Source organism: Paroedura picta, chromosome 9 (genome assembly GCF_049243985.1).
Source record: "Paroedura picta isolate Pp20150507F chromosome 9, Ppicta_v3.0, whole genome shotgun sequence".
Lineage (NCBI taxonomy): Eukaryota > Metazoa > Chordata > Lepidosauria > Squamata > Gekkonidae > Paroedura > Paroedura picta.
Genome location: NC_135377.1, coordinates 80,078,980 through 80,106,000, shown reverse-complemented (window position 1 = coordinate 80,106,000; position 27,021 = coordinate 80,078,980). Strand labels below are relative to the sequence as shown.

Genomic DNA, 27,021 nt, shown 5'->3' with positions numbered 1-27,021 from the left:
TTCAGGGGGAATGGCTGGCAGGCACCCAGGGAGCTGTGGGATGGAGACAGAAGAAGGTAGAGGTGGGGTCTGGGATTAGGAAGGTGAAGTAGAGCATCGAGGAGGCAATACTTCAGTAAGGACAGGGACTGGCAGGTAACATCACTTACTAAGTGGTGGGTTAGGAAGAGGCTGACACCCCGTTTCAGGGGGAGTATGGTAGCTGGAAGAGTCCTGGGATCAGGAGTGTTGGGAGACTGGACAGTAGCTGTAGTGGCTGGCAGGTACCCAGGGAGCTGTGGGATGGAGACAGAAGGGGGATGCATGAGGTGGCGTCTGGGAGGAGAAGGAGGTGGTGGAGGAGGAGGAGGAGAAGAAGAAGAGTTGGTTCTTATATGCCGCTTTTCCCTACCTGAAGGAGGCTCAAAGTGGCTTACAGTCGCCTTCCCATTCCTCTCCCCACAACAGACACCCTGTGAGGTGGATGAGGCTGAGAGAGCCCTGATATCACTGCCCGGTCAGAACAGTTTTATCAGAGCCATGGCGAGGCCAAGGTCACCCAGCTGGTTGCATGTGGGGGAGCGCAGAAGAGAACCTGGAATGCCAGATTAGAAGTCCTCACTCCTAACTACTACACCAAGCTGTGGGTGGCTGAGTATAGAGGAGGGAAGGCATAAGTGTGGAGGGTAGGTGGGTGATGGGGTTACTGTAGGAATAGGGGAGGCAAGGATTGTAGGATTGGGATAGGGAGGGATTGAAACTCACCAAGGAGTGTGTCTGGAGGAGGTGCACAACACAATGCAGAGGGTTGAGGCAGCAGTTCACCAAAGAAGCCTCGGCCAGCCTCCCTGCATGCTAAAAGCTTCAGCCATGCCGGCTCCAGGTGCAGCTGAAGGCTCGTTTGCCTCCCCCCACCCCCCTCGCAAGAGAAACGCTCACCTCGGCTCCCTGCAAGCCCGAGGCTTCAGCCATGTGCTCAGAGCTGGCAGGCCTGCTCCAGGTGGAGACTGACAGTCGAAGGGACCAATTGGGAGCCGCGAAGCGGCTCCCGATTGGTCCCCTCAAATTTTTATCACGGACTCGCCCCGCCCTAACTCCTCCCACATTGCCCTTACTGCTTTATTCTTTACCGCTCCCGCGGAGCGGTTTACAGATATTTGAAGCTCAGGACTGTGTTGGTGTAAAAAGCTCTATACTGTTTTGCTGGGGTGTATATGCCTATGTTGCTGCCATGTGGTAATATTTATTATTGCTTTTTAAACTTCTGTGATGTTTTCACTTGTGCTCTTTCATTCAGATTGATTCTAATGTGTTTTTAATACCTTGTATTGTGATTGCTTTCAACCAGTTATATTTATGTTCCTTACATGTCACGTTGAAGCTACAGCAAACTGCGTGGGGGCTTTTTTTTGGCAAATATTGCTTTTAATCTGATTTCAAGAAACTGGAACATGATATTTGGGACAGCGTGCCCTCCCCGCATACAGGTTTTAAGAGCTACACTCCCTGACATATGTCCAGCTATGTTCAGGAAGTTCTCCGAGGCCATTCCACTTTTTGAGTGGCCGGCTCTCCTGACAATGAATGGCCCTTTTTTGCAAATTGCTTCAGTCTTTGTTGGGTGAGAGTTTCTTGAAGGATGTTTTGTTTTGGAATTGGGTCTGGTCATCTTGTTGTTAATTAGTTTATATTTCTAATTCTGAGTGTAGATTTAAAAAGCCACAAAATAGTGGAAGGAACAGCCGGGGAGCAAACGATTTCTTCAAGACTGGTAAACTGCAGGTTTGCAGATAAATATGATTTTTTTTTTTTTAAATGGTCAATAAGAAGACATTACAGCAATGTCTGTTTCTTTAAGAAAAATGTGCCACTGAAATCTAAAATGTGAGATCTTGATGGCCACCTGCAGACAACATTGCCAAGGATTCTAGTCCTTATAGAGAGAGATTAGAAATGTAAAAAAAAAATGACAGGGTGAAGGAAAAGCTGGAGAGAGGAGAACAGGAAAGGCCAACAGGAGAAGCTGAAGATGGGAAGGGGAGCAGAAACGGTGGGGGCTGAGACTTCCATGTTGGGGGTGAAACGTAAAAATGTGGGGATGGAACGAAGGAGGAAGGGGAAGAGAGAAAGAGAGATGCTACGTGAACTACGACAGGGGTAGTCAAACTGCGGCCCTCCAGATGTCCATTCGCAGCATTCGCTGGCAGGGGCTCCTGGGAATTGTAGTCCATGGACATCTGGAGGGCCGCAGTTTGACTACCCCTGAACTACGAGATGAGACAAAGAGGAAGAGCAGGAAGGAGAAAGGGAATGGCGGAATGAGATGCCCCTCTCTTGAATCCTCATGTCTCCCCTTTCTCGTCTTTATAATTTTGTAATTCTTGCGGAGCACGGAAGGTGTGGATATATTTTTACCCCAAAACGTACAGTGCCTGTTATGTTCTAGCACCATACCGTTCCTTCAGTGAAGGAGATTGATTCAACTGAGAACACTTATGAGTTGCACTTGTAACTTTCCCGTGCGTCTCAAGGATTTTGTTAAAAATCAGTCAGTAGCGAAGCCTTCTCCCGGTCGCACGTGCAAAGGATCGGCAATTGAGACAGAGTCCATTTGAAAAAAAACAAGAAACAGTTGTCTATTAATTAGACTCAATGACCAATGAAGTCTCCATCTTGCTACAAAGTAACTCCATTCTGCAATAGATCCTCAGCAGGTCTTTCCTCCTCCCATCTCCAGGTAATGTTCTATTTGGCTTCGTTGACTCATCTTGTTGGCGTAAAATGTGAGACATAACACAGCTTTGAAGGCTGACTTAAAATATATATATATACAATGTCCAGGGCTGCTGGCAGAGGTGAGATGGATACTTCTGCTTGAAGCAGCAAGGTGAGGCATCTGTGTGGTACCCACCTTGATCATATTCTTTACTCTTGCTCAGAGAGCTGAAGTGCAACAACAGTTGAGCAAAAATAAGGAAACAGGAAGTTACATTCTAGAGATGCAGTCCGTGGTCACTCACTTAAAAGACCACGCACGGTCGCACTAGCCTGCTCTTGACTGGACTTGGATGAGCAACCAGCTCAGAAACCCAGGTTTCCCATGCAGAGGCAGGCAATGGGAATCTCTGTCCATCTCTTGCCTTGGAAGCCCTCTAAGGCAGGGGTAGTCAAACTGAGGCCCTCCAGATGTCCATGGACTACAATTCCCAGGAGCCCTTGCCAGCATTCGCTGGCGAATGCTGGCAAGGGCTCCTGGGAATTGTAGTCCATGGACATCTGGAGGGCCCCAGTTTGACTACCCCTGCTCTAAGGGTTGCCCTAAGTAGGCGGAGCCTTGAGAGCATGCCCCCCCTCCCGCTCTCACCACCCCATGCATAATTGTATCCATTAGCATCATGAGCTCTTAATTGCCATGTGCTTTGTTGCCTTTCTTGGTAAGGCATTATCTATGGGGTGCTTAGGGGTAGTGACAATGACCGGTGGAAGCAGTCCATTCTTTTCGTAAAGCCAGTAATTCCTGAATCTTTTATTCTGCCATTTCTTAGAAAAATGTCCTTATAAATTCTACTTTTATGTTCCTGCTTTATGTTTCCGTCTAGAAATGCCTGCTTAAAATGATAAACTGTCACTGTCAGGCACAAACGCATAAAAAATTCTGGATATTCTGTCCCTCCCTGCAGCCCATTTTGCTTTAAGTCATCAGGCCACCAGCAATGGAAAGTTTCCTACAGGAAATATGTATTGTGCTTGATTCTTTTTTTTTTTAATCCCTGTCTTGCAGATGGGAAAGGAATGTGGCTTAGGGTCCATGCATGGCACCAGGAGTCCTCCCTAACAGATTTCACAAGATTAATCAAATCTCTTGTGATCTCCAATGGAACTCCTTCATACTTTTTTCATGTTTTGGTTCAGAAAGAACCGCAGTTGGAACTGATGTACCTTTACTACAACACCTACTGTGTTTTTTTACTGTCGTTGATCTACCTACCTACCTACCTATCTGCCATAGATTGAACATGAGTCAGCAGTGTGACTCAGTGGCTAAAAAGGCAAATGGGATTTTGGGCTGTATCAAACGGTTTATCGTGTCCAGATCACGGGAGGTGATGGTACCGCTTGACTCTGCTTTGGTTCGGCCTCACTTGGAGTCCTGTGTTCAGTTTTGGGCACCCCAGTTGAAGAGGGATGTAGACAAACTGGAGCGGGTCCAGAGGAGGGCAACAAAGATGGTGAGGGGTTTGGATACCAACACGTATGAAGAAAGGTTGGGGGAGCTTGGTTTGTTTAGCCTAGAGAGGAGACGACTAAGAGGGGATCTGATAACCATCTTCAAGTATCTATCTATCTATCTATCTATCTATCTATCTATCTATCTATCTATCTATCTATCTATCTATCTATCTATCTATCTATCTATCTATCTATCTATCTATCTATCTATCTGATATGTATACTTCCTTCCTGAAGTCAGCTCAGGGCAGTGAACACCACATGCACAAAATTCTCAATACAAATGTAACAATTTACAGTAAACATTTATTAAAACCATTTAAAACCATAATACAGCAGTTGTCCAGTGAATGATTGACTCTGTCTTTGAGTGGCCATTTCTGATGGGGTTTTCTAACGGAGGTCCAAGTACTTGTTATCAGTTCACTGGTCCCAACCCAAAGCTTGGTGGAAGAACTCTGCAGAGCTGTACCTGCTTCAACCGGGCCCAGATTTTTTCCAGGAGCTCATTCCACCAAGTAGGGGCGGGGACAGAAAACGTAGTTCAAACTCTTCCGACTTCCCTCAGAAATCCCAAGCCATATCCCATTATGAGAGCTCCAGATTTATTTTGAATGCTACTCTGGTTAACAAGCAGAAGAATAACCAAACCATTTTGTTGAATGTCAGTTAAACAGATTTGCATTAGCAGTCATGTGACCCCTTCAGCATGTGGCTCTTGCCTAAAATCCTTATGGCTAGATGCCGTGACTGTTTGGCCCAGCTGGCCCCTCTCTCTCTCTCTTCTGCTGTGTTCCTTTAGTGGAGAAAGGCTTCTTCTGATGGAGAACCCTCTTTGTTTGCTGAAGGAAACCTTTTTCTTTTAGAGGAAGACTTGTTGGAAGGGAATCATAAGGTCCATAGGATGCAACTCTTAGACTGATTATGCAAGGCAGCGGCTGCGCTGGGCTGCTGCTGGGTCCTTGTGGAGGGGTGGCTTGCCCCGCCACATCCCGAGAATGTACGGGGGACGGAATCCCCCGGCGCATGCAGACCGCTCCGTGGAATATCACTTTAGGATATATCCTAGGTGTAACCCTGGCTTTTAATTATTTAAACCAGGGGTAGTCAACCTGTGGTCCTCCAGATGTCCATGGACTACAATTCCCATGAGCCCCTGCCAGCAAGCTCTGGCAGGGGGTCATGGGAATTGTAGTCCATGAACATCTGGAGGACCACAGGTTGACTATCCCTGATTTAAACCATTTCTAACAGCAGCTGCTGCCAAGCTGGTTGTGGTTGTGGAGATGCAACTGGAGGGAAAGTGAGGGGATGGGTAGCAAACAAATACTTCATAGGTTGCAAACATCTTGGGCTTGTCAGTGGACAGTTCTGATTTATACCAGCTCAGGACCTTATGATTCATCTGTGAATGGTCTTCATGGTGAACGTCCATCACTGCGGTTTTCCATTTTTCTCTAAAACTCTTGATTCTGCAGAAATACCATATGTCATACTTCTGCCTGTTGAAGTCCTAAAATATGGTCTTCTGTTGTAGAACTGCCGAGGGCAGAAGGGGCATATCTGTGTTTGTCAAAGAAGCATTCACCGCAGGAAACAATATTCTGTAGGCAAAAATGACACCATGATAGAGAGATTCTTGCACAGTCTACTGATTATACACTGAATACTTACATATCAAATAAAAGAAAAAAGAGAAGCAATTGTCAAATCTGTGGCTCAGATCTAGTAAAACATTTCCACTAACAGAAATGGGGGGAGCAGTTCTTACTGGCTTTCTCCTTCCCATCGCAGACCTCCGTCTCCCCCTTCATGTAATTCCTGGATATCCCCTGTGCCTGGAAACAGCATTCATGGGCCATCGGAGTCTGCAACAGGAATATGTTCTGCTCACTGAGGGGACTCCCTTCCATCAATGGAGACTTTCTATGGATCCAAGACAATGCAACATCTATTTTTTCCAAGATGGAAGCTCTAGAGATTTTGGAATTGGCAGATGGAACAATGCATGAGTGTTTCTGATGTGGTGTTTAGGCTGCAGCAGAATGCCCAATTCCCATTACACTTCGGTAGACCAGCCTCTTTTTCAGCATCCGTAATGACTTTGATCATGTTCTCCATAGCAAAGTTTTCTTTGGGTGTTAGCTTGGGCACAGTCCTACTGGTGTGCCACACTTCTTTTGCCTCTGTGACAGCTGGGAGCCCAAATCTCATAAAGTTAGCATTTACATTGTGTGCCCCACAGGAAGAGCTGAATTACAAGAAATGCATAATGTGTAATATGCCATTTATAGGAGGCAACCTGGGACTACAAAGGCTGTCTGTCTATTTATAAAGGGCAGCAATGTATATAGGCAAGCACTGTTAAAATATATTAAAAACCATAACAGATGGATCTGCAAAAGAATAATCTGGACAGTGAATTGGCCATGGAGAAGGGATTGTGCATTAACATGGGAGACGTCTGTACGTGCGGTAGGGATAGTTTGTGCATGTGACTTGTCCTTTTTAGTCCTGTGAAGTCCCACTGGATTTCTGCTGATGGGATTATCAAAAATATATAAATATATATATATATAATATTGTACATTCCCACAGTATGTTTTAATGTATAGATATTTTACTTAAAATATTTATTCTCTGCGTTTTCAGCTAAAAGATCACAAGGTACTGTCCGTATTCAGTGAAGAAAATCAATCTTGGAAACTAGCATCACATTCCCATTGAGAGTATGAGTGTGTGTATAATTAGCTACCTGTGGCCCCCATCTGTGGATAGCTAAATCTACATATTGGGACCACGTGGAGGCTGAAAAGATTTTTCTGCAAATTTGGGTCACTCCCAATATTAAGGTATATAAATAGGTTTAAATTTCCCCCGATACAATTATGCAGATGATACTGCTGTCTGTTCAGTCCAGCCTGGTGGTCGATGCTGGCAGCTGTGCTCGTTCCAGTTTCAGCTTCAAAGGGCTCTGGCAGCTGCACTAGCTGGGCTTTGGTGACTCACTGCAGCCCAACTGGGGTGGTGCAAGACACTCGGCAGCCACACTGGGCCCAGCTGCAATGGAGGAGGAAGGCCGGGAGTCACTGTAGCCTGGCAATGGTGGGAAAGGATTGTTGGCAGCCACTGTAGCCTGGCCACGATGGTAGACTAGGCCTGGCAGCTGAAGAGGTTGCTAGTAGTTGTGCCAGGTCAAGCACCAGAAGAGGAGAACTTTAGGCTCAATTGTACCCCCCCCCCCCCAGTCTTCTCCTCCTAAGCCATTTGGGTCCCCATTTGTAATAATTAATGTTGGAGGTAGGCGGGATTGTAGTTCTTCACTACTGACCTCTTCTAGATGAGTTATCTTGCTCAAAAGACAGTTAAATGCATCTACTTCTTGAGAATTCCCTCTTCCCCTGTTGAGCACCTTTGATGGGCAGGGAGGGAATAGATAAAGATTTTAATTCAATTTGCTACAGGTACCGCTTAACATCATGTGATAATTACAGTAGTAAAGTTAATGATCTTGACTGTGTTCAAGGTAAGATGCTATAAAATGCAGTTAACCAGTGCAGAGACACACTGAATAATATAAACAGTGGAAGTTCCTTGTCCCCCCTAAAATGTGCTGGGAAAGGGAGAGGAAGTGTGTTGAAGGGCTACGTACTGTCTTTTTCTTTTTGGACTTGCACCGCTTGGATTTCTGCCTTAGGCATCATAATGCCCTGGGCCATTTCTGTAAATTAAAAAGAAATTGGAGTATGTCAACATTAAGTAGAAAGATTTGAGGCACTGCAGGAAAAGCCCAATATCATTCAAACCCTTATAAGGATTCCACAGATGTTTGTAACACCTCAAGTAAAGTAATTTCTCCTTTTCCAAGGACAGCTATTGTCAGTGTAGGGTTGCCAGGTCACCTGGTGGGCAGGGTTTGCAGGGTACGGTTGTCAGATGCAGTTTTGGAAACTCCAGGAGATCTGGGGTTTGGGGGGTGGAGCCTGTAGAGGACAGGGTTCTCAGTAGGAGTCCATCGTCCGAAGTATCCATTTTCTCCCGGGGAACTGATCTTTGCAGTCTGGTGTAGAGCTGTGATTCTGAGGGATCCTCAGGTCCCCCTAGAGCAGGGGTAGTCAAACTGCGGCCCTCCAGATGTCCATGGACTACAATTCCCAGGAGCCCCTGCCAGCATTCGCTGGCAGGGGCTCATGGGAATTGTAATCCATGGACATCTGGAGGGCCGCAGTTTGACTACCCCTGCCCTAGAGCCTGGCATCTGTATACGGGTTAGTTTGAAGGAGGCTGTGGGAGGGGCACAGGCAAAATATTCAACGATCCTTCCTTTTCTGGGATTATAAACCCTACTTCAGTAAAATCTCTCCAGTTAAATAGTTTGTTTATTCATTCATTCATTATTACTATTTTATTACTATTATTACTGTGTTTTGATCATTCCTGTAAAATGAACGGACACCACTAACCAAATACATATAGTATTACCTGAAGAATGTCAATATGGATAACAGACAATCATCTTGAAAATGAAGGAATTTTGTGAATGACATTGACCACATTCAGGAGTTTCTTTCATCTCCCCCCTCCCCAAGATGTAAAGGAAATTTTAAAAATACCTGTGAGAAGTGAATGGATGGCATTATTGAGGGGGCAGCCTTTCTGCAACCGAGCGTCAAGGCCCGTTTCTCTTCCGTTCTTTAAAAGCTGTCAATCTGGGGAAAGGTCAGCCTTGCGCTGGGCTCTGACCTCAAGCCCTCTGGAAGGTAACCGTGGCAGTTTCCTGCAGCAAAAATAAGTAAGACTTTTGTGGCAACTTAAAAACCAAATTACCCCCCCCCCCAAGCCGGATGCTCCCAGGCAGACATTTTACATTGGAGATATGAGAGAAACAAGAATTGGCACTAAGATACCAACTTTACATTTGACTGCATATGTCCAAAATTCTGAGCATGGTTTGATGGTGCTTTGTTTTGTTAAGAAATCTTCTGATGTCGTTTGTTGCAATGCATTGAATACTAAGCAGGATGGTTTTCTCTGTTTGAACTGAGCTGAGCTGAGACACTTGGAAGGAGAAGAGGCAGCCTCTTCCTGGGCATGAGAGCTATGTTTATGCACCACCTGGTGGTTGAGGATGCATGTGACGGAGCTAGACCCTTCACTCCTGCACGCCAAATCTGCCCACATTTCAGTTTACTGCATGAAAATGCATTGGCAGTGAGGATATTTCCTTAGGCAAATAAATAAATAAAACAAGTATTCAAGCCTCCTAACCTGAGTGTTCACCTGGTTTTGATCTTATTCACTGTGATATTTCGCCTTCACTGCTGCACTTTTAAATCAAACGAAACCAATGCACAGACTTTATTTGTCCTTCTTAGAGGGTTTATAGTTGATGAAGAATCATGGAGTGAATGTGATGACCTGGTGGAACCGGCCGCTGGACCTGCAGGCAAATGTCTTGGGTGATCGCTGTCCCAGAGGGCTACGGTTAGCATGGAGCAAACAGAGCTAAGCTAAAGTAGTGGTATCCAACTTTTCAGGATGCTGATACACAAGTCCAAATCGACTTGGTATGCTGACCCGGGTTTTTGGCACCCAGCGAATCAGCCACTTTGGCACCCATCTGGCTCAACATTCCATCTTCTACAGAAGCTAACTAGGTGTTCCTACTGTCAACACCAAGCAACTGGCAATTTGATATACACAGCCCTTGCGTGTGTGGGGGGAGAGGGGGCGGGTTACAGTCCAACATTTGGCCAGCTTCCACCTTTGAGCTAGGGTGCTGTAATGCTTAAGAGCGGCAGATTCTTATTTGGGGAACCCGTTCTGATTTCCCCACTCCTCCACCACATGAAGCCTTCTAGTTGACCTTGGGCTTGTCAGCACCCTCTCAGAATTCTCTCAGCCCCCTCTACTGCTCACAAGATGCTTCTTGTAGGGAGAGGAAGGAAGGCGATTTTAAGCCACTTTGAGACTCATTAGGGTAGATATATATGGGACCTAAAACCCAACTGTTCTCCATTCCTCCCTCTAATTCACCCCTAAGCTTCTAAGAAACCCAATCTACCATCCATCAGGATACATTTTTCCTTGATCACATGTGTATGCAGGGAAGAAAAAAATACCACCCCCTGCACTGCTCCTGAGTTGCGAGAGGAGACAATGAATGAGCCAAGGCCCATTTGTTCTCGGTCTTAAAATTGCAGCTGGTACAGAAGGCAGCTGCTGGGGTCCTCACGGGAACATCTTGGAGGGCCCATATCCAGCTGGCGCTGAGGCAGCTACACTGGTTGCTAGTTGCAGCTCAGATCAAGTTCAAGGTTTTGGTGTTGACCTTTAAGGCCATTTGTGGTCCAGGCCCCACATACCTGAGGGACTGCCGATCTCCTTATGCCCCCCTCAGGGCTCTTCGCTCTGCGGGTGCATATCTGTCAGTGTTTCCTGGCTCACAGGAGGTATGCCTAGCCTTGACCGGGGCCAGGGCCTTTTTGATCCTGGCTCCAACCTGGTGGCATGAGCGCCTGGAAGAACTGGGGGCCCTGACGAAACTAGGTAATCTTACAAGTATTTGGCCGAGGCTGGGGCAACTGAGATCAAGGTTTTCCTTGAAATGGCCAGAATAGTCTGGCCACCCCCACTAATATCAATACCCTATGACAGTGGTCCCCAACCTGCGGTCCGCGGCCCAATGCCGGGCCGCGAAGGCCAGGGCGCCGGGCTGCGGTTCCCTCTCCCCGCCCCCCCCGCAGTAAAAAACTTTCCGGGCCATAAGCCTGCGGCCCGGGAAGCTTCTTACTGTGGGAGGGCGGGGAGAGGGAATAAGGGCCGTGCCGTGCATCGCACATGCGCGGCCCAGCCACGCATGCGCACATGCGTGCTGTGCGGCCGAAATCGCGCACGCGCGGCACTTTCGCACGTGAAAGTGCCGGGCGTGCACGATTTCGGCTGTGCAGCGCGCATGTGCGCATGCACGGCCCGGCCACGCGTGCGCAATGCTCGGCAGCGGCCACACATGCGCGCTGCGCGGGCGTGGCCGTTGCCCTGCTGGTCCCCAGCCAGAAAGAGGTTGGGGACCGCTGCCCTATGATACAGGATGGTTGAGGCCTGTTGAGCGGGGGGTGGTGGTTATCAGTTTTTCTCCACCAGGGAACATTTTATGACTGTAACTATTTGTTTAAAGACAGGGTTTTATTGTGGGGTTTTATCTTTTATTCTGTAACCTGCTGCGAGCCAGCTTGCCTGAGAGCGGTGGGCAACAAATACAATCAATCACTCAATCAATAAAAGTTGGCACCATTGATTTGCGCTGATCCTGCAGTGCTAGCTTGTAGCACACTTTTCCTCTTCAGTCTACGCAGACATACTTTATTCAGGCTTAATAGTCATGGGCCACACAGCAAGGAGCATTTAGGAATTGGAAATAACAATGATGAATTTAGCTATATAAGTCATGCAAGTTTTGCTGTTACAACTTAAAAAATAATCTTAATGTATGAACATCTGAAGTGTTCAAATATTTTCAAGCCACTTTACAAAGTATTTCTCCCTGGCTGTGGCACATTATTTTATTATAGAGAATTAAAAAAAAAGAGATGTGATGATGAACTGACCACCAAAGGACAGCCGCAAAAGTGCATTTCTGGGGGTATCTTAAGGAAAGGACCCTTCATCTGAGCTGTGGGCAGGGCATTGTAGCACCCTGTCGTGTATGAACTCCGCAGCTTGGGAACCATCAGTGTGTGGAGATCTTGCAGGGCTTCAACTTCAGCTTGGTCTTTGATTATCACATAAAGTGGGGGTCATTTCCTTCCAGCATCTTTAAATGATTGATTGATTGATTAGATTTATAGCCTGCCACTCCCAGAACGGTTGGTAGCAGGTTACAAATAACAAATCCCAATCCTGGGTCGAGTTTGCACGGGGCGTTTTATCCTCTCCCAGACAGAATAAATCCCTCCCATCTGCGCTGTATTCAATTTCCATTTTTATTCTGGGCACTTTAAATTTTCCCTCTGCCACATGCATGCTTTCTGTTTCAATTTGGGGGAAAGCAAGGAAGAAGACCTGGGTTAAAATCGATCTGAATTCAGCAGGATCGACAATGGAAAAAACAAAGTAAGTGCAGATCCAGCCCTGTTTGAGAAGTTTCTCCAAAAGAGTGTTACTCTTTTCTTCTCTGCCAAGAGGTCTGTAGGCCTTTTTTAGACTCAACTGAGTGATTTCATAGTCCATGATTATGTTCCACAAAGACCAGCAATGATGAGGGGATGCTAATTGAGTGAAAACAGGGAGATCTCTGGCATTAGGCAGTCTAAATTTGAAATTGATAATGGCTTTCCATGTCATTAGAAACTAAAGAAGATGGGGTTGGAGGGTACAACCCTGCTGTACTCCTCTCTGAACAGGGATTCAAGTGAATCCAGATCCTGAGTTGCTTAATTCAATGTATACTGAGTTATTATACTAGAGATTCATAATTGGTTTCAGTAGTCTACCAGGCAAAATATAAACCTTGTTCCATAAGCAAGAGTCTAAAGCAACTCTGAAACCACTTTTCTCTTTCTGGTCTACGTCTGAGGAATGATGAGAATAATCTAGTGGGAGATTCTTTGCGGAAGTCTATTGGTGTTTGTTTAGGATGAAGAGAACAGAAAGAATCCTCCATGTTACTTCTTGGAAACGGATAATGTCTACTTCTTATCTATGATTGACAGGTCCTTACTGGCCACCAATAGTTGATGAGGGTACAGTTGCCAGATCCATATTGGGAATCTCCTGGATATTTGGGAGGACAGTGTCACGGAGTCCATCCTCCAAAGCATCCATTTTCTCCATGGGAACTGATTTCTGTTTACAGGAGGTTAGTTGTAGTTCTGGCTGGTCCCTGGGTCCCCCCCGGGGGCTGGCATCCCACCATTGCTTAGAGCAGGCGTTCTCAACAAGGGTTTCATGAAACCCTGGGGTTTCTTGATGGCTCTGGAAGGTCTTCCCAAATGGGTGAGAATTAATTAATTTTAATATATTTTTAAAATTTGTTAAATGTTTATCAGTTGATATGACCACATATGGTCATATCAACCCACTCACCCCCTCCCTAAATGGCCAATGACAAGCCTGGAGGGGGTGGGAAGAGAAAAGGACCCAGGTGGGCATGTCCACAGCTATGCTTCCTGAACATATTCTGCATGATTGGGGTTTTTCGAAGCCTGAAGAATGTTTCAGGTGTTTCTCAATGGTAGCAAAGTTGAGAAGGGCTGGCTTAGAGTGTAACCCAAATGTCAGAAGAAGAAAAAGAAGAATTGGTTCTTATATGCTGCTTTTCTCTACCCGAAGGAGGCTCAAAGCGGCTTCCAGTTGCCTTCCCTTTCCTCTCCCCACAACAGACACCCTGTGAGGTGGGTGAGTGAGAGAGCCCTGATATCACTGCTCGGTCAGAACAGTTTTATCAGTGCCGTGGCGAGCCCTAGGTCACCCAGCTGGCTGCATGTGGGGGATCGTAGAATCGAACCTGGCATGCCAGATTAGAAGTCCACACTCCTAACCACTATACCAAACTGGCTCTCCCCTTCCTGTCCTCCACCCCACAAAGCCAGTTACCTGATTGTTCCAAATAGGGTTGAGCACTTTGGGCGCCAAAGCACCCAACCCTAGTTCCAATGTCCAGGCAGGGGATTCTTTGTCACCAACGCTGCCATGACATATAGCTGGAATGGGTGAAAGAGACTTTCTTCTCAACTCCAACCGCAACCAGGGAAAGGCAGGCTGCTGAAGCAAAATAGATTTTCAGGTGTCAATACATAATCCACAACCGAAAGGAGATCCTGTAGAACAGACATGACTCACAGCTGCTATTTCTGAAGCTAGAGTAGATGGTTGCAATGAAATCAGAATGTATATCTGCTCTCTCCCTCTTTATTATGCAAAGACAGCATTCTGTGTTTATCAAATATATATTTGCCACCAATGACATTAATTACTATAAATAGTATAAGAGAGAGGAGATCAACGAAGGAAGCTTCCTGGATGACGTTTAGGAAAATCTATGGGAAATGAATTTGAAGGAGGTAAGAACAGAGCTTGTAATCAATAATGTCTAGATTATTTCATGGCCTTTTTATTGCCTGTCTGCACTTCCCGGATAAATTAAGTGTGCTGTGGTGACTGACTCCATTTTCTGTTTATTGGTGCTTGGCATGCAATTCAGAGGCCTTTGATTCTTTATCATCTGGTGCAAACTCTTACACGAAAGACAGAGCAAGCCAGCTTAGGAAAGTTCTTGCAGTGAAATTAATTTTGCAAGGGCTGTCTTTAGGCCATGTGCACTGCTGGATCCTCCTTTTGAGATTGTAATGAAACACACGGCTGGGCGAGGAACAATAATTTTTCATCCACAGTGGGAAACACGAGAAGCCCCCATGGTATCTGCTCCGGGCCTCGTAGTGTTTTGAAATAAGGACGACAAAGACTTTTATCGCCTTTTTCTGCTCGTAAAGCAACAGTGAACCATACAGGGATAGGCCCATTGGGACAGGACCCCAGAGGGGGAGAGATTGTGCGTTAGGAGCTCTAAGAAGCCTATTTGGATGAACAGAGAACTTCAAGAGGAACTAAGAAAGAAAAGGGAAATGTTCAGGAAATGGAGGGAAGGACTGAGCTCTAAAGAAGAGTACCTACAGGTTACTAGGCACTGTAGATCAATCATCAGAAAGGCCAAAGCTGAGAGTGAGCTAAGATTGGCCAGGGAAGCCCATTGTAACAAGAAAAGATTTTTCAGTTATGTGAGGAGCAAACATAAAGTAAAGGAGGCAATAGGTCCACTGTTGGGTGCAGATGGACAACCTCTGATGGAGGATGCAGAGAAAGCAGAAAAGCTCAGTTTCTGGGTGGCAGGTTAACATGGATAGAGAGGTTGTCGAGAGGCATTTACCTGAACTAAATGAGTTCAAATCCCCTGGGCCGGATGAAATGTGCTTAAAGAACTTTCCGGAGAACTTGCACAACCTTTGTCCATCATCGTCAGGATCTCTTTAAGGACTTGAGATGTCCCGGAGGACTGGAAGAGAGCAAACGTTATTCCGATCTTCAGAAAAGGGAGGAAGGATGACCCGGGAAACTACAGACCAGTGAGTCTGACCTCTGTTGTGGGGAAGATAATGGAGCGGATATTAAAAGGAGCGATCAGCAAACATCTGGAGGACAATTTGGTGATCGAAGGACATCAGCATGGATTTGTCTCCAACAGGTCCTGTCAGACCAACCTGGTTTCCTTTTTTGACCGAGTAACAGGTTTGCTGGATCACGGAAATTCGGTTGATGTCGTTTACTTGGATTTTAGTAAATCTTTTGATAAGGTTCCCCATGATGTTCTGGTAGATAAACTGAAGGAGTGCAATCTGGATTTTCAGGTAGTTAGGTGGATATGGAATTGGTTAGAGAACCGCACTCAAAGAGTTGTTGTCAATGGTGTTTCATCGGGAGAGGTGAGTAGCGGGGTACCTCAGGGCTCGGTGCTCAGTCTGGTACTTTTTAACATATTTATTAATGGGGTGGAGGGACTACTCATCAAGTTTGCAGATGACACCAAATTGGGAGGACTGACAAATACTCCGGAAGATAGAGACAGAGTTCAACGAGATCTGAACACAATGGAAAAATGGGCAAATGAGAACAAGATGCAATTTAATAAAGATAAGTGTAAAGTTCTGCATCTGGGTCAGAAAAATGAAAAGCATGCCTACTGGATGGGGGATACGCTTCTAGGTAACACTGTGTGTGAACGAGACCTTGGGGTACCTGTGGATTGTACACTAAACATGAGCAGGCAGTGTGATGCAGCGGTAAAAAAGGCAAATGCCATTTTGGGCTGTATCAACAGGGGCATCACATCAAAATCACAAGATGTCATAGTCCCATTGTATGCAGCACTGGTCAGACCACACCTGGAGTACTGTGTGCAGTTCTGGAGGCCTCACTTCAAGAAGGACGTAGATAAAATTGAAAGGGTACAGACGAGAGCGACGAGGATGTTCTGGGGCCAAGGGACCAAGCCCTATGAAGATAGGTTGAGGGACTTGGGAATGTTCAGCCTGGAGAAAAGGAGGTTGAGAGGGGACATGATAGCCATCTTTAAGTATTTGAAAGGTTGTCACTTGGAGGAGGGTAGGATGCTGTTTCCATTGGCTGCAGAGGAAAGGACACACAGTAATGGGTTTAAACTACAAGTACAATGATATAGGCTAGATATCAGGAAAAAAAATTTCACAGTCAGAGTAGTTCAGCAGTGGAATAGGCTGCCTAAGGAGGTGGTGAGCTCCCCCTCACTGGCAGTCTTCAAGCAAAGGTTGGATACACACTTTTCTTGGATGCTTTAGGATGCTTAGGGCTGATCCTGCGTGGAGCAGGGGGTTGGACTAGATGGCCTGTATGGCCCCTTCCAACTCTGTGATTCTGTGATTCTGTGAGGAACTTTTGTCCATGAGGGTGTCCGTCTTCCATCCAGTGGTGGCTGGTCACGGCATCTGCTGTTTATGAGCATTGGTGCATGATCATTGCCATGTCTAAGCTATGACCACATGTTCTTGAAACTCCTGATTAAATATATTTTTCTGCAGCTGTCCCAACGGATGCAAGGTGTTACATCTTGGTGATTTAGAAAGCCAAGATGCTTCATCTCAAACTGATAAGAGAATTAATGTTGTCAATGAATTTCACCCTAAAAAGAACATTTCAAGAAAATTGGAAGGTTGTCATTAAAGTGAGGATTGCTGAGGAAAGCTACAGGCATTTTGTCACAATTACGTTAAATTGTTCCAGGGTTCACCCACCCTCACCCATACCCCTGGCATTTAAATTCACCACTACATTTTATCTAAACTTAAATCTAAGGCAAATATGGAAGGTGAAAGATTTGTACTGTTTGCAATTCATGTCAAAAGAATTTTGCTAAGATCTGCAAATTTCCTCAGGGACAAAGGTCATGTGAGAAAATCATTGAAGGTTTCCAAAGATCATTTACTGGATACTATAGTTTGATAAATCATGGTACAATTTCTACTTCCAAAGCAGATGATACTACTGATTGTAGATTATGATATTTTGGATTTTTTAAAAAAAACTGGAAGTTGCAATTGTAAGCAGAATTATACTCTTCTAAACCTATTGACAAGCGTGCAACTTTGCTTAGGGATTGCACAGTCATTAACGACAGTATATTGAAAAATCCTGTTAACTGATAACAATGGTAATTAGATGTAAGGCCGTAGGGTTGTGCGATTCGGCCGCTTCGGCGGCCGTTCCCTCCGGGCGCAGCCAGTGCCACTCCGCGCGGGGGGGAGGGCGGTGCCGGCAGCGGCGTGACAGCGGGCGCAACCACGCAGGCACGCCTGCGTGGTTGCGCCCGCTGTCACGCCGCTGCCGGCACCGCCCTCCCCCCCCTGCGGTGCGGCGCTGGCTGCGCTGGGAGGGAACGGCCGCCGAACCAGCCGAATCGCACAACCCTACGAAGTCCATAGGGGTGGAAAATAGTGTCGAGTCCCAGCAGACATATGGCAACCTATAGGGCAGTCTTTCTCGACCAGCCTAGCACAAAACCCTGGAGTTTTGCAATGGCCCCGGAAGAGTTTCGCTAAATGAATGAGATTTAATTGTTTTATATATTTTTAAATTATAAAAAGAGAAAGAAATTGGGAGATATACGGCCATGTTGACCCGCCCCCCCCCCCCAAATAGCCAGTGATGGGCCTGGATGAAGTGGGGAGGGGGGGGCAGACATACAAAACCTTGCTGTACAAGTTGGGTTTTTTCCCAGTAAAGATCACCCTCTCCTCATTCCGCACATATTGGATAATGCACTTTAGAAGTAGATTTTTCTGTTTTTTATGGGAAAATCCAGCTGCAAAAGAATGTTGAGAGTTCATTATTCAAAGTGTGCGGAATGGCATGCTGTTTGCTCTGGCCAGAGCACCTAAATCCAATGTGAAGCAGCTGCTCAGCACTTTGGCTGCCTTGGCACAGCCTTTTCCAGACCCAAACTGTGTCTCTTGCAGTTTAGGCCTGGTAAGGTGGCCAGTTGAACTGGATAGTCCAGGATTTTGTCTGGTTGTTCAGAAAAACCGTGGGGAAATGTCAGACATCTAAATGTCCTATATTTGTTTCCTGAATAGTCAGTGAAAATAATACCAGACTTGGTCAATACCAAACAACTGGCAACTATCCTTACTACATCTAATGTTTTGAACGGAGATATGAAGGAAAATGCACAGCCATCAGTTGATGCTGTGGAGGGCTGGCTGAAGGTGGAAAAGATTACCCTGGTGACCTGTTTATGATGCACATTGTGTGGTAGCAGCGCAAGCAGCATCACAGGGCAAGGCAGGACCCACAGTGCCTATAAAAGTAACCATGTGTCAGGTCCCACTCTCTTTGTCCCTCCCTCCCACCCCCCTACGTTGATGTGGAAACAGCCTTGTTGCAGTGTTTGAGTTGGAAGTCCCATGGTTAATATTTCACCACAGCTGTGGGTTTGCATGGGATGGACCCTGTTGGCTGGAAGTTCAGTTGCTATCAGACTCCCTGGGGTGCAGGACCTCCAGAAGGGGCAGCACATAAACCAGCATGGCTGACCCAGCTGGGAAGCCCAGGGCTTGTTTTGCCAGGCGGCCTGGGGCAGCCTGCTGAGGTTTGCACCCTTTGGCTCCCCCACATAGGTCGCTTCCCTTAGTGACGGACTCAAGGAGGCAAGGGGTTCTGCTCTGCCAGCTGGGAATGGTGTGGATCCCCAGGGCGCCTCTGGGGGGGGGGGACTCCTCCCATGCTGTGCCAACTCTTCCCATGCTGTGCCAACCCTCCCATGGGGAGGTAATAAAGCTGTGGCCAGTTTATTCCCAATATTGGTATGTTGTGTCTTATTCCAGCCCGAAATGCCCTTGTATATGTCCACCTTATTAGTCTGTCTGTTGCAGGAGAAAAGAGACAGAGTCCCTTTAGGTATCTGAAGAAGTGAGCAGTGACTCACAAAAGCTCATCCTTTTACATGGTTAGTCTAAGTTGCTCCCAGACTCTCACTCTTTCTAGTGTTTTGGTGTCCTGCATGTGTTAATAGGCAAACAATGGCTGGAGAAGACTGTGCAGATGAATAAGTTCCCTACAGTCTCTGGGAATTATTCCTGTGTGGCGGGGATTACTTGTTTTTGCAGTAAATCAGAAACTCCTTGTCCTTTATCTGTTTTATTATGCAGGCATTCTCTATCTGTTTTTTTATTCTTTCACTAAAGGTAGCAAATGGTTATTTTTTTACTTTTGGCACGGGCAACAGACAATTTATTCATTTTACTTTGCTAGATTCCTAAGATACATCTTTGCCTTTTAGCACAGAAAAATACTGTTAACAGCGTAAACAAATATATTAGCCCTTTACTGCCGGCTAGGGAGAACCACTGAATGCTGGGTATGGTTGGCTTCCTTTGCTTATGAAGGTATGACTCTTTCTGATTGAGGCTCACAAGGGTGTGCATTATATGTCACAATTAGAAGAATGCCTTTTTATCAGGTCTATTTTCCCCTTTCTAATCACAAGAGGGCTGCACCGAGGGGGGAGGATAAGAGAGGAAGGCAATCTATCCCATTGTTAACTCAAGTTACATTTCAGGTTGGGCTAAACAGTGTCGCGATTGCTGGAAGTTTGGGGAGAGTTTGCCTGGCCTGACCTGACTGGGGGGAGGGGGAGGTATATAATCAGGCACATCACCTCTCCCCCCAGTCCTGCTTGCCGCTATTGCTGTTCATTTAGTGTCACCCTCCCAACTACTACTATTCTATCCTCAATGCTTAGTCATATTTATATTTATACTAGATTTAAAACCCGTTGCATATGAAAATACAATGGCAGCTAGCATCCCTTTCACTCCCAGCCCTCCCCCCTGCCCCAAAAAGGCCTGCTCTGGCCTCTCCAAAACTCGGCAGGCATTTTCGGATCAGAGAACTCTCTTCTTCCCTCCCCCCAGCCCCACTGACCTCTTCCGGCAGCATTCAGGGGCAGACTGGCGGCGATTGTGACAGATTGCCCCTCGCCAGGTTCACTGGGGTCTCATCTGGCCTCACATAGGCAATAGCTCTTCAGTAATGGGGTCACTTCAACTGTGACCCCTAGAAGAAGTGACCCCTTTACTGAAGAGCTATTGCCTATGTGACATCCTGTACCTGTAATACTGGTGATGTTATATGATGATATATTAAGACTATAATTGCAGCCACTGAAGAAGAAATAGAAAGCGGGATAGAATACCTGGGACCACGTTCTGGTTGCAAAATCATTTAGGATTTGATAAATCTTAAGAAGACACAACCTTTTGCCTATTGGTTTCATTTGCTTTGGGTGTATTTCTACAAGAAACCAACGGTGTTTCTTCATATGGTCCGTCATGGCCAGCATCATCAAGCATTGTCTAGTCCAGGTGTGGGGCTCTTCCCGGCCCCTCCGCGAGGTTCACCCTTCTCAGCCGTGGCGTCCCCTCTTCTTCCGACCAAGAACCACAAAGTCTGCTGGATTTTCCAAACACCGTCTTTTATTCTCTCTTCCCCGTACACTCGCAACGTCCTTTTCTCTCATCCACACCAACCACCACCCCAGTGTATTCCCCACCTTATATTTCCCGCCTTGGACCCCGCCCCCCTACATAACCCGTCTTGCCGCCGCCGCCCTTCCGTCCTAGTCGCTCGTCGGCGTCCGGAAGTTACTTTCGACTTTCAGGTAAGCGTTTCTTTCTAGGTTCCAGCGCCGGCAACTTCTCGGGCGGGCCCTTCCTCGGGGTGAGCAAGTGGGGAGGTGCCACTGACCACAACTCCCTTTTCCCCCGCCCCTTTCCCGGGCTGGCCGGGCACTCAACGCGAGGACCGGTTTGGCTGCTATAAGTCCCTTGCGTTTAGCGTCCTCATGCCAGGTTTGAAGTCCGGGCGCCTCTCTACAGCCTCCCTCCCCGCGTTCGTATCCGTTGGTCCCTAACCCTCCATCCTCGCCCGGACACCAGGGATTCCCAATCTGAGAGCTCCAAAGGGGGTCCACAGCCTTTTCTACTTTAATGGACTAGGCCAAAAGGTAAAGAACTGGCTGCCTCTGCCCAGAGGGTTTAGGGGTTAAGCTGTGGGTATAAAAATCAAAGGGGAGAGAGTCGGTGGTGTCCTGGTATGGGGGGCCTGGGCTGTCTGCTCAGCTCCTGCCATTCTTTCAAGTCAATATTAGGTAGAACCTCTGTAGTAGTAATAAAGGTGTGTGGGAGAGCGAAAGGGGGGAGAAGTGTGCAGGTGGTGATGTCACTTCCATTGACATGTCACTTCCAAGGGGCGTGATAGGGAGGCATGTCCAGCTGACTCACTTTCAGGGTCCTCAAAGTCTGAAAATTTAGTTCAGGGGCTCCTCCTCAGTCAAAAGGTTGAAAAAGGCCAGTATAGTCTGACTAGCAGCAGTTCCCCAACATAACTTCCTTGTAAAGGCAGAGGATCGACCCTGGGACTTTATGCGTGCCAAACAGGTGCTCTGCACCTGAGCCGCTTCCCACCTGACCTGAATACGTGGACAGGACTAGAGGTGTATATCCCACTTGTGGTATACGTGATGCCCCTTCTTCAGGAGGATGACTCATTAATCTGAATAATTATCCCTGTGGCTGCTGCAGGGTTGGGCGATCACCAAAGCCTGAGATGGCCAGCGCTGTGGCACAGAGAGGAGGGGTGACAGCTAGTGGCCACATGGAAGCGCAGAGCCTTGCACCTGCGTACGGCCTCCGGCTGGCGCACCACCCTAATTGCTCTCTCTGCAGCAGCACTGGCCTCCTACGCCAGGGGTAGTCAAAATGTGGCCCTCCAGATGTCCATGCACTACAATTCCCATGAGCCCCTGCCAGCATTCGCTGGCAGGGGCTCCTGGGAATTGTAGTCCATGGACATCTGGAGGGCCACAGTTTGACTACCCCTGTCCTATGCACCTCTTCAGGCTTTGGTGATCGCCGAGGCAGCCAAACTGCACTGAAGTGCACAACCCTACGGATGTTGCCCATCGGTAAGGTGGAAGGAGGCCTGATGTGCTCTTCACGCTTATGCCCATTGTGGAGTTGGCAAAGCCTGTTGTTTTTCATCGGCCACAGGGCTATGGCACCAGACGCTGCTGCTACTTGCACTTAACAGTGTCAAACCCTCTTAGTCCTGGCTATGGTGCCGTAGCAGAGATTGAGGTGACCTCCGAGTCTCCTTACCACGAGGCATTCCACCTTTGCTGGGCATCCGCCTCACATCCTCCACGTGTGTTCCAGCCCAGCATAATTCTCTGCTTGACAAAAGCCAGAATGCTCCATTATATTGATATATTATAGTGCCTAGAGAGAATGGTAATTTTCAAATGGGGAAACATGATGTACTGTCAAGCTATGTGCAATGGTGATTCGTATTTATGTTGGAAAGATATAAGTGTCCTGAACATGAAATGATAGCGTATAGGAACATAGAAATAAACACAGAAATGAATGACAACAGAGCATACACTCAGTTATCATATCTGGCATTTGAATTTTGAAACTCTAGGTGTGCGCTTCACCTTGGTTAGGCCATCTAGAGCAGGGGTAGTCAAACTGCGGCCCTCCAGATGTCCATGGACTCCAATTCCCAGGAGCCCCTGCCAGCATTCGCGAATGCTGGCAGGGGCTCATGGGAATTGTAGTCCATGGACATCTGGAGGGCCGCAGTTTGACTACCCCTGCTCTATTCAATGGGACTTACTCCTAGAAAAGAGTTGGTCTGATTAGTTGTATCAAGGACTGGATTCCTTTAAATAACAATGGGTGATTTTATGTTCTCTTGCCTTCTCATTTAGTTACAGTAAGGGACATCATTTTGTAACATGCCTTCTTCTGACCATTAAATTGATTCCCTGATTTTCAGCATCTCATCTGCCTTGTGACTTCAACAGTGTTTCCCCTTTTCCTTGCTTGCAATTGGGGGCATTTATGAGAAATTGAGTATACTTTTTTATGTTTTTACTTTCAGCTTGCTAACAGATTACATTGCCTTGAGTCTTTTCTGTCTTAAATTCCCCATCCGTTTATATAAACACCATGGTCTGCGTCTTCCTTGAATCCATACCAGCAATATTCCCCCCTCCTCTTCTTATTCTTTTAAAACAACCCCAGATAGCTTCTTCTTTGAAGCGTATTGCCCTTTAACCCCGAGAGAGATCCTTGGAGATTTTGGAGGGGGACCCTCAGAGAGGCTGGATTTGGGAAGAGGAGGAGAGAGTCCAAAGCAGCGAATTTCTCCAGGGGAAGAGTCCTTGGTCATCTGGAAACAAGTCATCTGCACAGGTGCCTGGCCCTCCTTGTGCCACTGACTGCCCTTGTCCTCAGTCTCCTTTTCCTGTTCCCCAAACCCAGTAGCTGCAATGTGTCAGAATCCCTTCAGAACTTCTGCCATGTTGATTGCGATGGAGTCCCAAAGCTGTCAGCTATACCTAGTCTGGGATGCTTCCCAGTTCCTGCTCCCCTTCACACCTCAAGGCCCAATTCCAGCAGCACTGGTGGTTTATGGTTTTGCTCTCACAGCCTCCCTTCCTCCCTGCTTTCCCTCCCCCCCCCGCACCTTTGTAGTTAGATTACAGCAAGGTTTGATCTTCCTTTGAAATGCGGGTCCCGCCTTCCCATGGGAGGGGGGAAAGAGGGGTGTACTGGTGTTTTATGTGTGTGGCCTCATGCTTGTAAGCCCAGCTCTGTCTATGCCAGTGGTTCTCCACCTTCCTAATGCCGCAACCCTTTAATACAGTTCTTCACGTTGTGGTGACCCCCAACAATAAAAATAGGCAAGTGTTCTATCACAGAAATTAAAACAGAACTGATCAATGGCGTGAAGATCCATTGTTCATGATTGTGTATAAATTGGGTTTTTCCCCGGGGTTTCTCAGTTCAGCTCTGCCTCTTGTCCCACCGAGCTGTGCTGCCATCTGGAGCGCCTGGTGAGAAACTGCGCTGGAGGCACCGCTGGAGCGGCTGACAGCCGAGTGTGGGCACCTGTGGGAGGAGCAGCAACACTGGCAGTGCCCCCCCCCGGCCAAGCTGCTCCCTCTGCCACGACCCCTGTGAAAGGGCCATTCGGCCCCCAAAGGGGTCCCGACACCCAGGCTGAGAACCACTGGTCTATACTTTGAATGGATGTCTTCGTTCCTGATTAAAGGAACTTTCTGAAATAGACGTTTGCTTGTATGGAAATCGAGCACTCTGACACAGGGCAGTCTGCTGATGTCTGGGATGCTTCTTATCAGTTAGCACACATAATATTAAACCTAACTGCCTTTCATTGTCTCCAAAAGGGTGTTTCTTTAGTCTGTCTGTCTGAAATTTGGCCGTGTGGATGTCCCCAAGGAATACTATAGTCCCTCCCTCTAAAATTTTATCAAATTTGGATGGAAAATCAGGAGTGGGGATGGGCATGAACCCATCCCAAGGACACAGAAAGACAGGAGGAGTCAGAGAGCAGGTCCCAGGTTAAGACAATGAGAGGCATCCCATCCAAGGAGGTGGCACCTAGACCTATTCTGCATAAGGAATTCGGCCTGGGCCAGCCCTCATCCAGTCATGGAGCTACTGCCCTCTTCCAGAAGATGTTGATGCCGGCCTGGGGCGGTTCTGGGCCTGGTGCAACTCAGGCCTTTGGTTGGCCCATGGCAAGGGATCACAGATTCTTCTGCATTACCTTCCTTGCCGCAGGCATCATTGGGGCCTATGTCAGGCCAGGGCCATCGGGTAGGGAACAGGCAGGCCACCCTAGACCAACGTCTCCTCACCCGTGGCCAAGTATGGCATCCCAGAAGGGACACAAATGCCCCCGGCAGCTCTGCTATGTTGCACAATGCCGTGGAGCTACTGGGGGCATTTCTTTTTATTTTTAAGAAGACAGGATTGCCTTGTAATTGAAAGGGCCCATTCCCCTGGCCCCCAGCCAGGCACCTTAAGGTGGCTTTGGGCTGCAGCTCGCAGCTGGATCAAGTGGGGCGGGCAGGGGCTGGCCAGCTCATTAGCAGGCCTGGGAAAGAGCTCCTTAGCAGGCAGTCAGCAGGCCAGGAGGCCCTTGTTATCAGGCAGTCAGCAGGCTGAGAGGCCCTCGTTAGCAGGCCCTCCACCCCGACCCTTTGCCCAGGGCCCTCTCCCCTTACCTGCTGCTGGCTCCAGGCGCTGAGGCACGTCTGAGAGCAAAGAGGCTAGAGTCCAGGGACGGAGGGCGGGAGCTGCAGGGGCAGGGCCTATTCGAACTCAGATACCCAAGACATGTTCCACCCCCTATGCACAAATATTTCACAAATATTAAGAGGAACAATGGATAAGGATATGACCAGCTAGGGTGGCATATAAATTATTCCCTCCCTCCAAAATTATTGCCCATGAGCAATGAAAGATGTATCAATACAGTGGAAGGACAAACCAAAATAATTTATAATATTAATTGTCTTTGTCTTGACCGTTGACATGCTGAATTTTTGTCCTGAATGGTATACATTTTTAAAGAAATTTAATACTAGTGTGGATTTGTGGAAATAATGTGATGTATAATGGAATAAGCAGTACTACTGAAAGTATTAATATAGTGATAATTTAGCAGCAAACCTTTGTTAAACATGACATTTTGTTTAAAAATTGGATGAGGAGAAGAGGAGGAGAATTATGTTAATAATTGGATGAAGAGGAGAGTGAGAATACTTAGATGTTAATCAACTTAACTTTTATCTTTCCATATAATAAAACATATATCATGGCCCCAGACAGCTCACTTCTTATAACTGGAGGTGATTGGCTCAAAGCCCTGGAGGGGAGGTGGGATTTTGGGGGATGGCCCCAAGAGCTCTAATGGCTGTTTCTTCTGGCAATTGCTGGGCAGCTTCTTGGCTGTTGCATCTTTTTCTTGGGCAGCTGGTATGTAGGTAAAATTCTCCCCACCATCTTCGCTGAATGGCACTGAAGGCTTGATGGGGTTAGGATAGGCTTGCCAGGTCCCCCTGGCCGCCTGCAGGGTATGAGTGGGGACGGCTGCCAGATTCAGGCTGGTAACTCCTGGATGTTCAGGGATACTAGGGAGGCCGGGGACCTCAGGGTGGCGCAAGGCTATGGCAGCCATTTTTTTTCCTGGAGATGAGCTGTAATTCCAGGTCCCTCCTGGGGGCTGGCATGCCTAGGTTAGAACAAAGTAGAAAAGTCTTTAGGGTAATTAAAAGAAAGCCAGATGAAACAAGCCCAGCTAGGTGGTCATTTAGATAGACCTTTGAATAGATGGGTTGAGGGGAGTAAAGTCCAAAAGTCTGAAGAACTGAAATAACTAATATGTTTACAACACTTCTACAGGCAAGATCCCTCACAAATTATGAATTGTGACTTGGAGAAAAATAACGGAATTATTTTTATTGAGCTTTGTAGAGGGGGGGTATGCCTAGAGATGGGAGGTTTCTCCTTCTTTATGCAGGATCAGCAGCAAGACTGGTGCATGCAGATAAATGGAGACGCTCAGAAACAGCTACTGTAGAAGACTGGATAAAGAAGATGTTGAGCACTGCAGATTCAGCCAGGCAAACAGCATTATTAAAGGATGAAAGCCTGGAGAAATATTATGAACAGTGGGCTCCTTTCTGGAGCTACATGAAGAAAATCTTTCTGGACTCTGCAAAATTTTACAAAACATAAAGGAAGTGAAGCAGCAGACAATTCTAATTGGTTTTTCTTAGCACAGGAAGAGGGTTTATTTGTCCAGGAGGGTGAACTAGGTGGGAAGTGAAATCTTAGGTTGTGAAGAGAT

At 47.0% G+C, this 27,021-nt stretch overlaps 1 protein-coding gene and 1 long non-coding RNA gene across 7 annotated transcripts in view; one reads left to right on the top strand and one right to left on the bottom strand.

Annotated features, from left to right (window-relative positions):
* The window catches only part of CDH12 (cadherin 12), an 873,293-nt gene that overhangs the window by 314,243 nt on the left and 532,029 nt on the right, over nucleotides 1-27,021 (top strand). The window lies entirely within an intron of this gene.
* Nucleotides 7,811-25,436, bottom strand: LOC143844294 (uncharacterized). Of its 3 annotated transcripts, none has more exons than XR_013233932.1 (3): nucleotides 25,394-25,436; nucleotides 8,823-8,986; nucleotides 7,811-7,930 (listed from the first exon to the last, which is right to left on the bottom strand). It is a non-coding gene; the product is annotated as an uncharacterized LOC143844294 (long non-coding RNA). The 3 variants fall into 3 exon arrangements; XR_013233931.1 differs by lacking the exon at nucleotides 25,394-25,436 and adding an exon at nucleotides 20,218-20,315; XR_013233933.1 differs by lacking the exon at nucleotides 25,394-25,436 and adding an exon at nucleotides 9,121-9,233.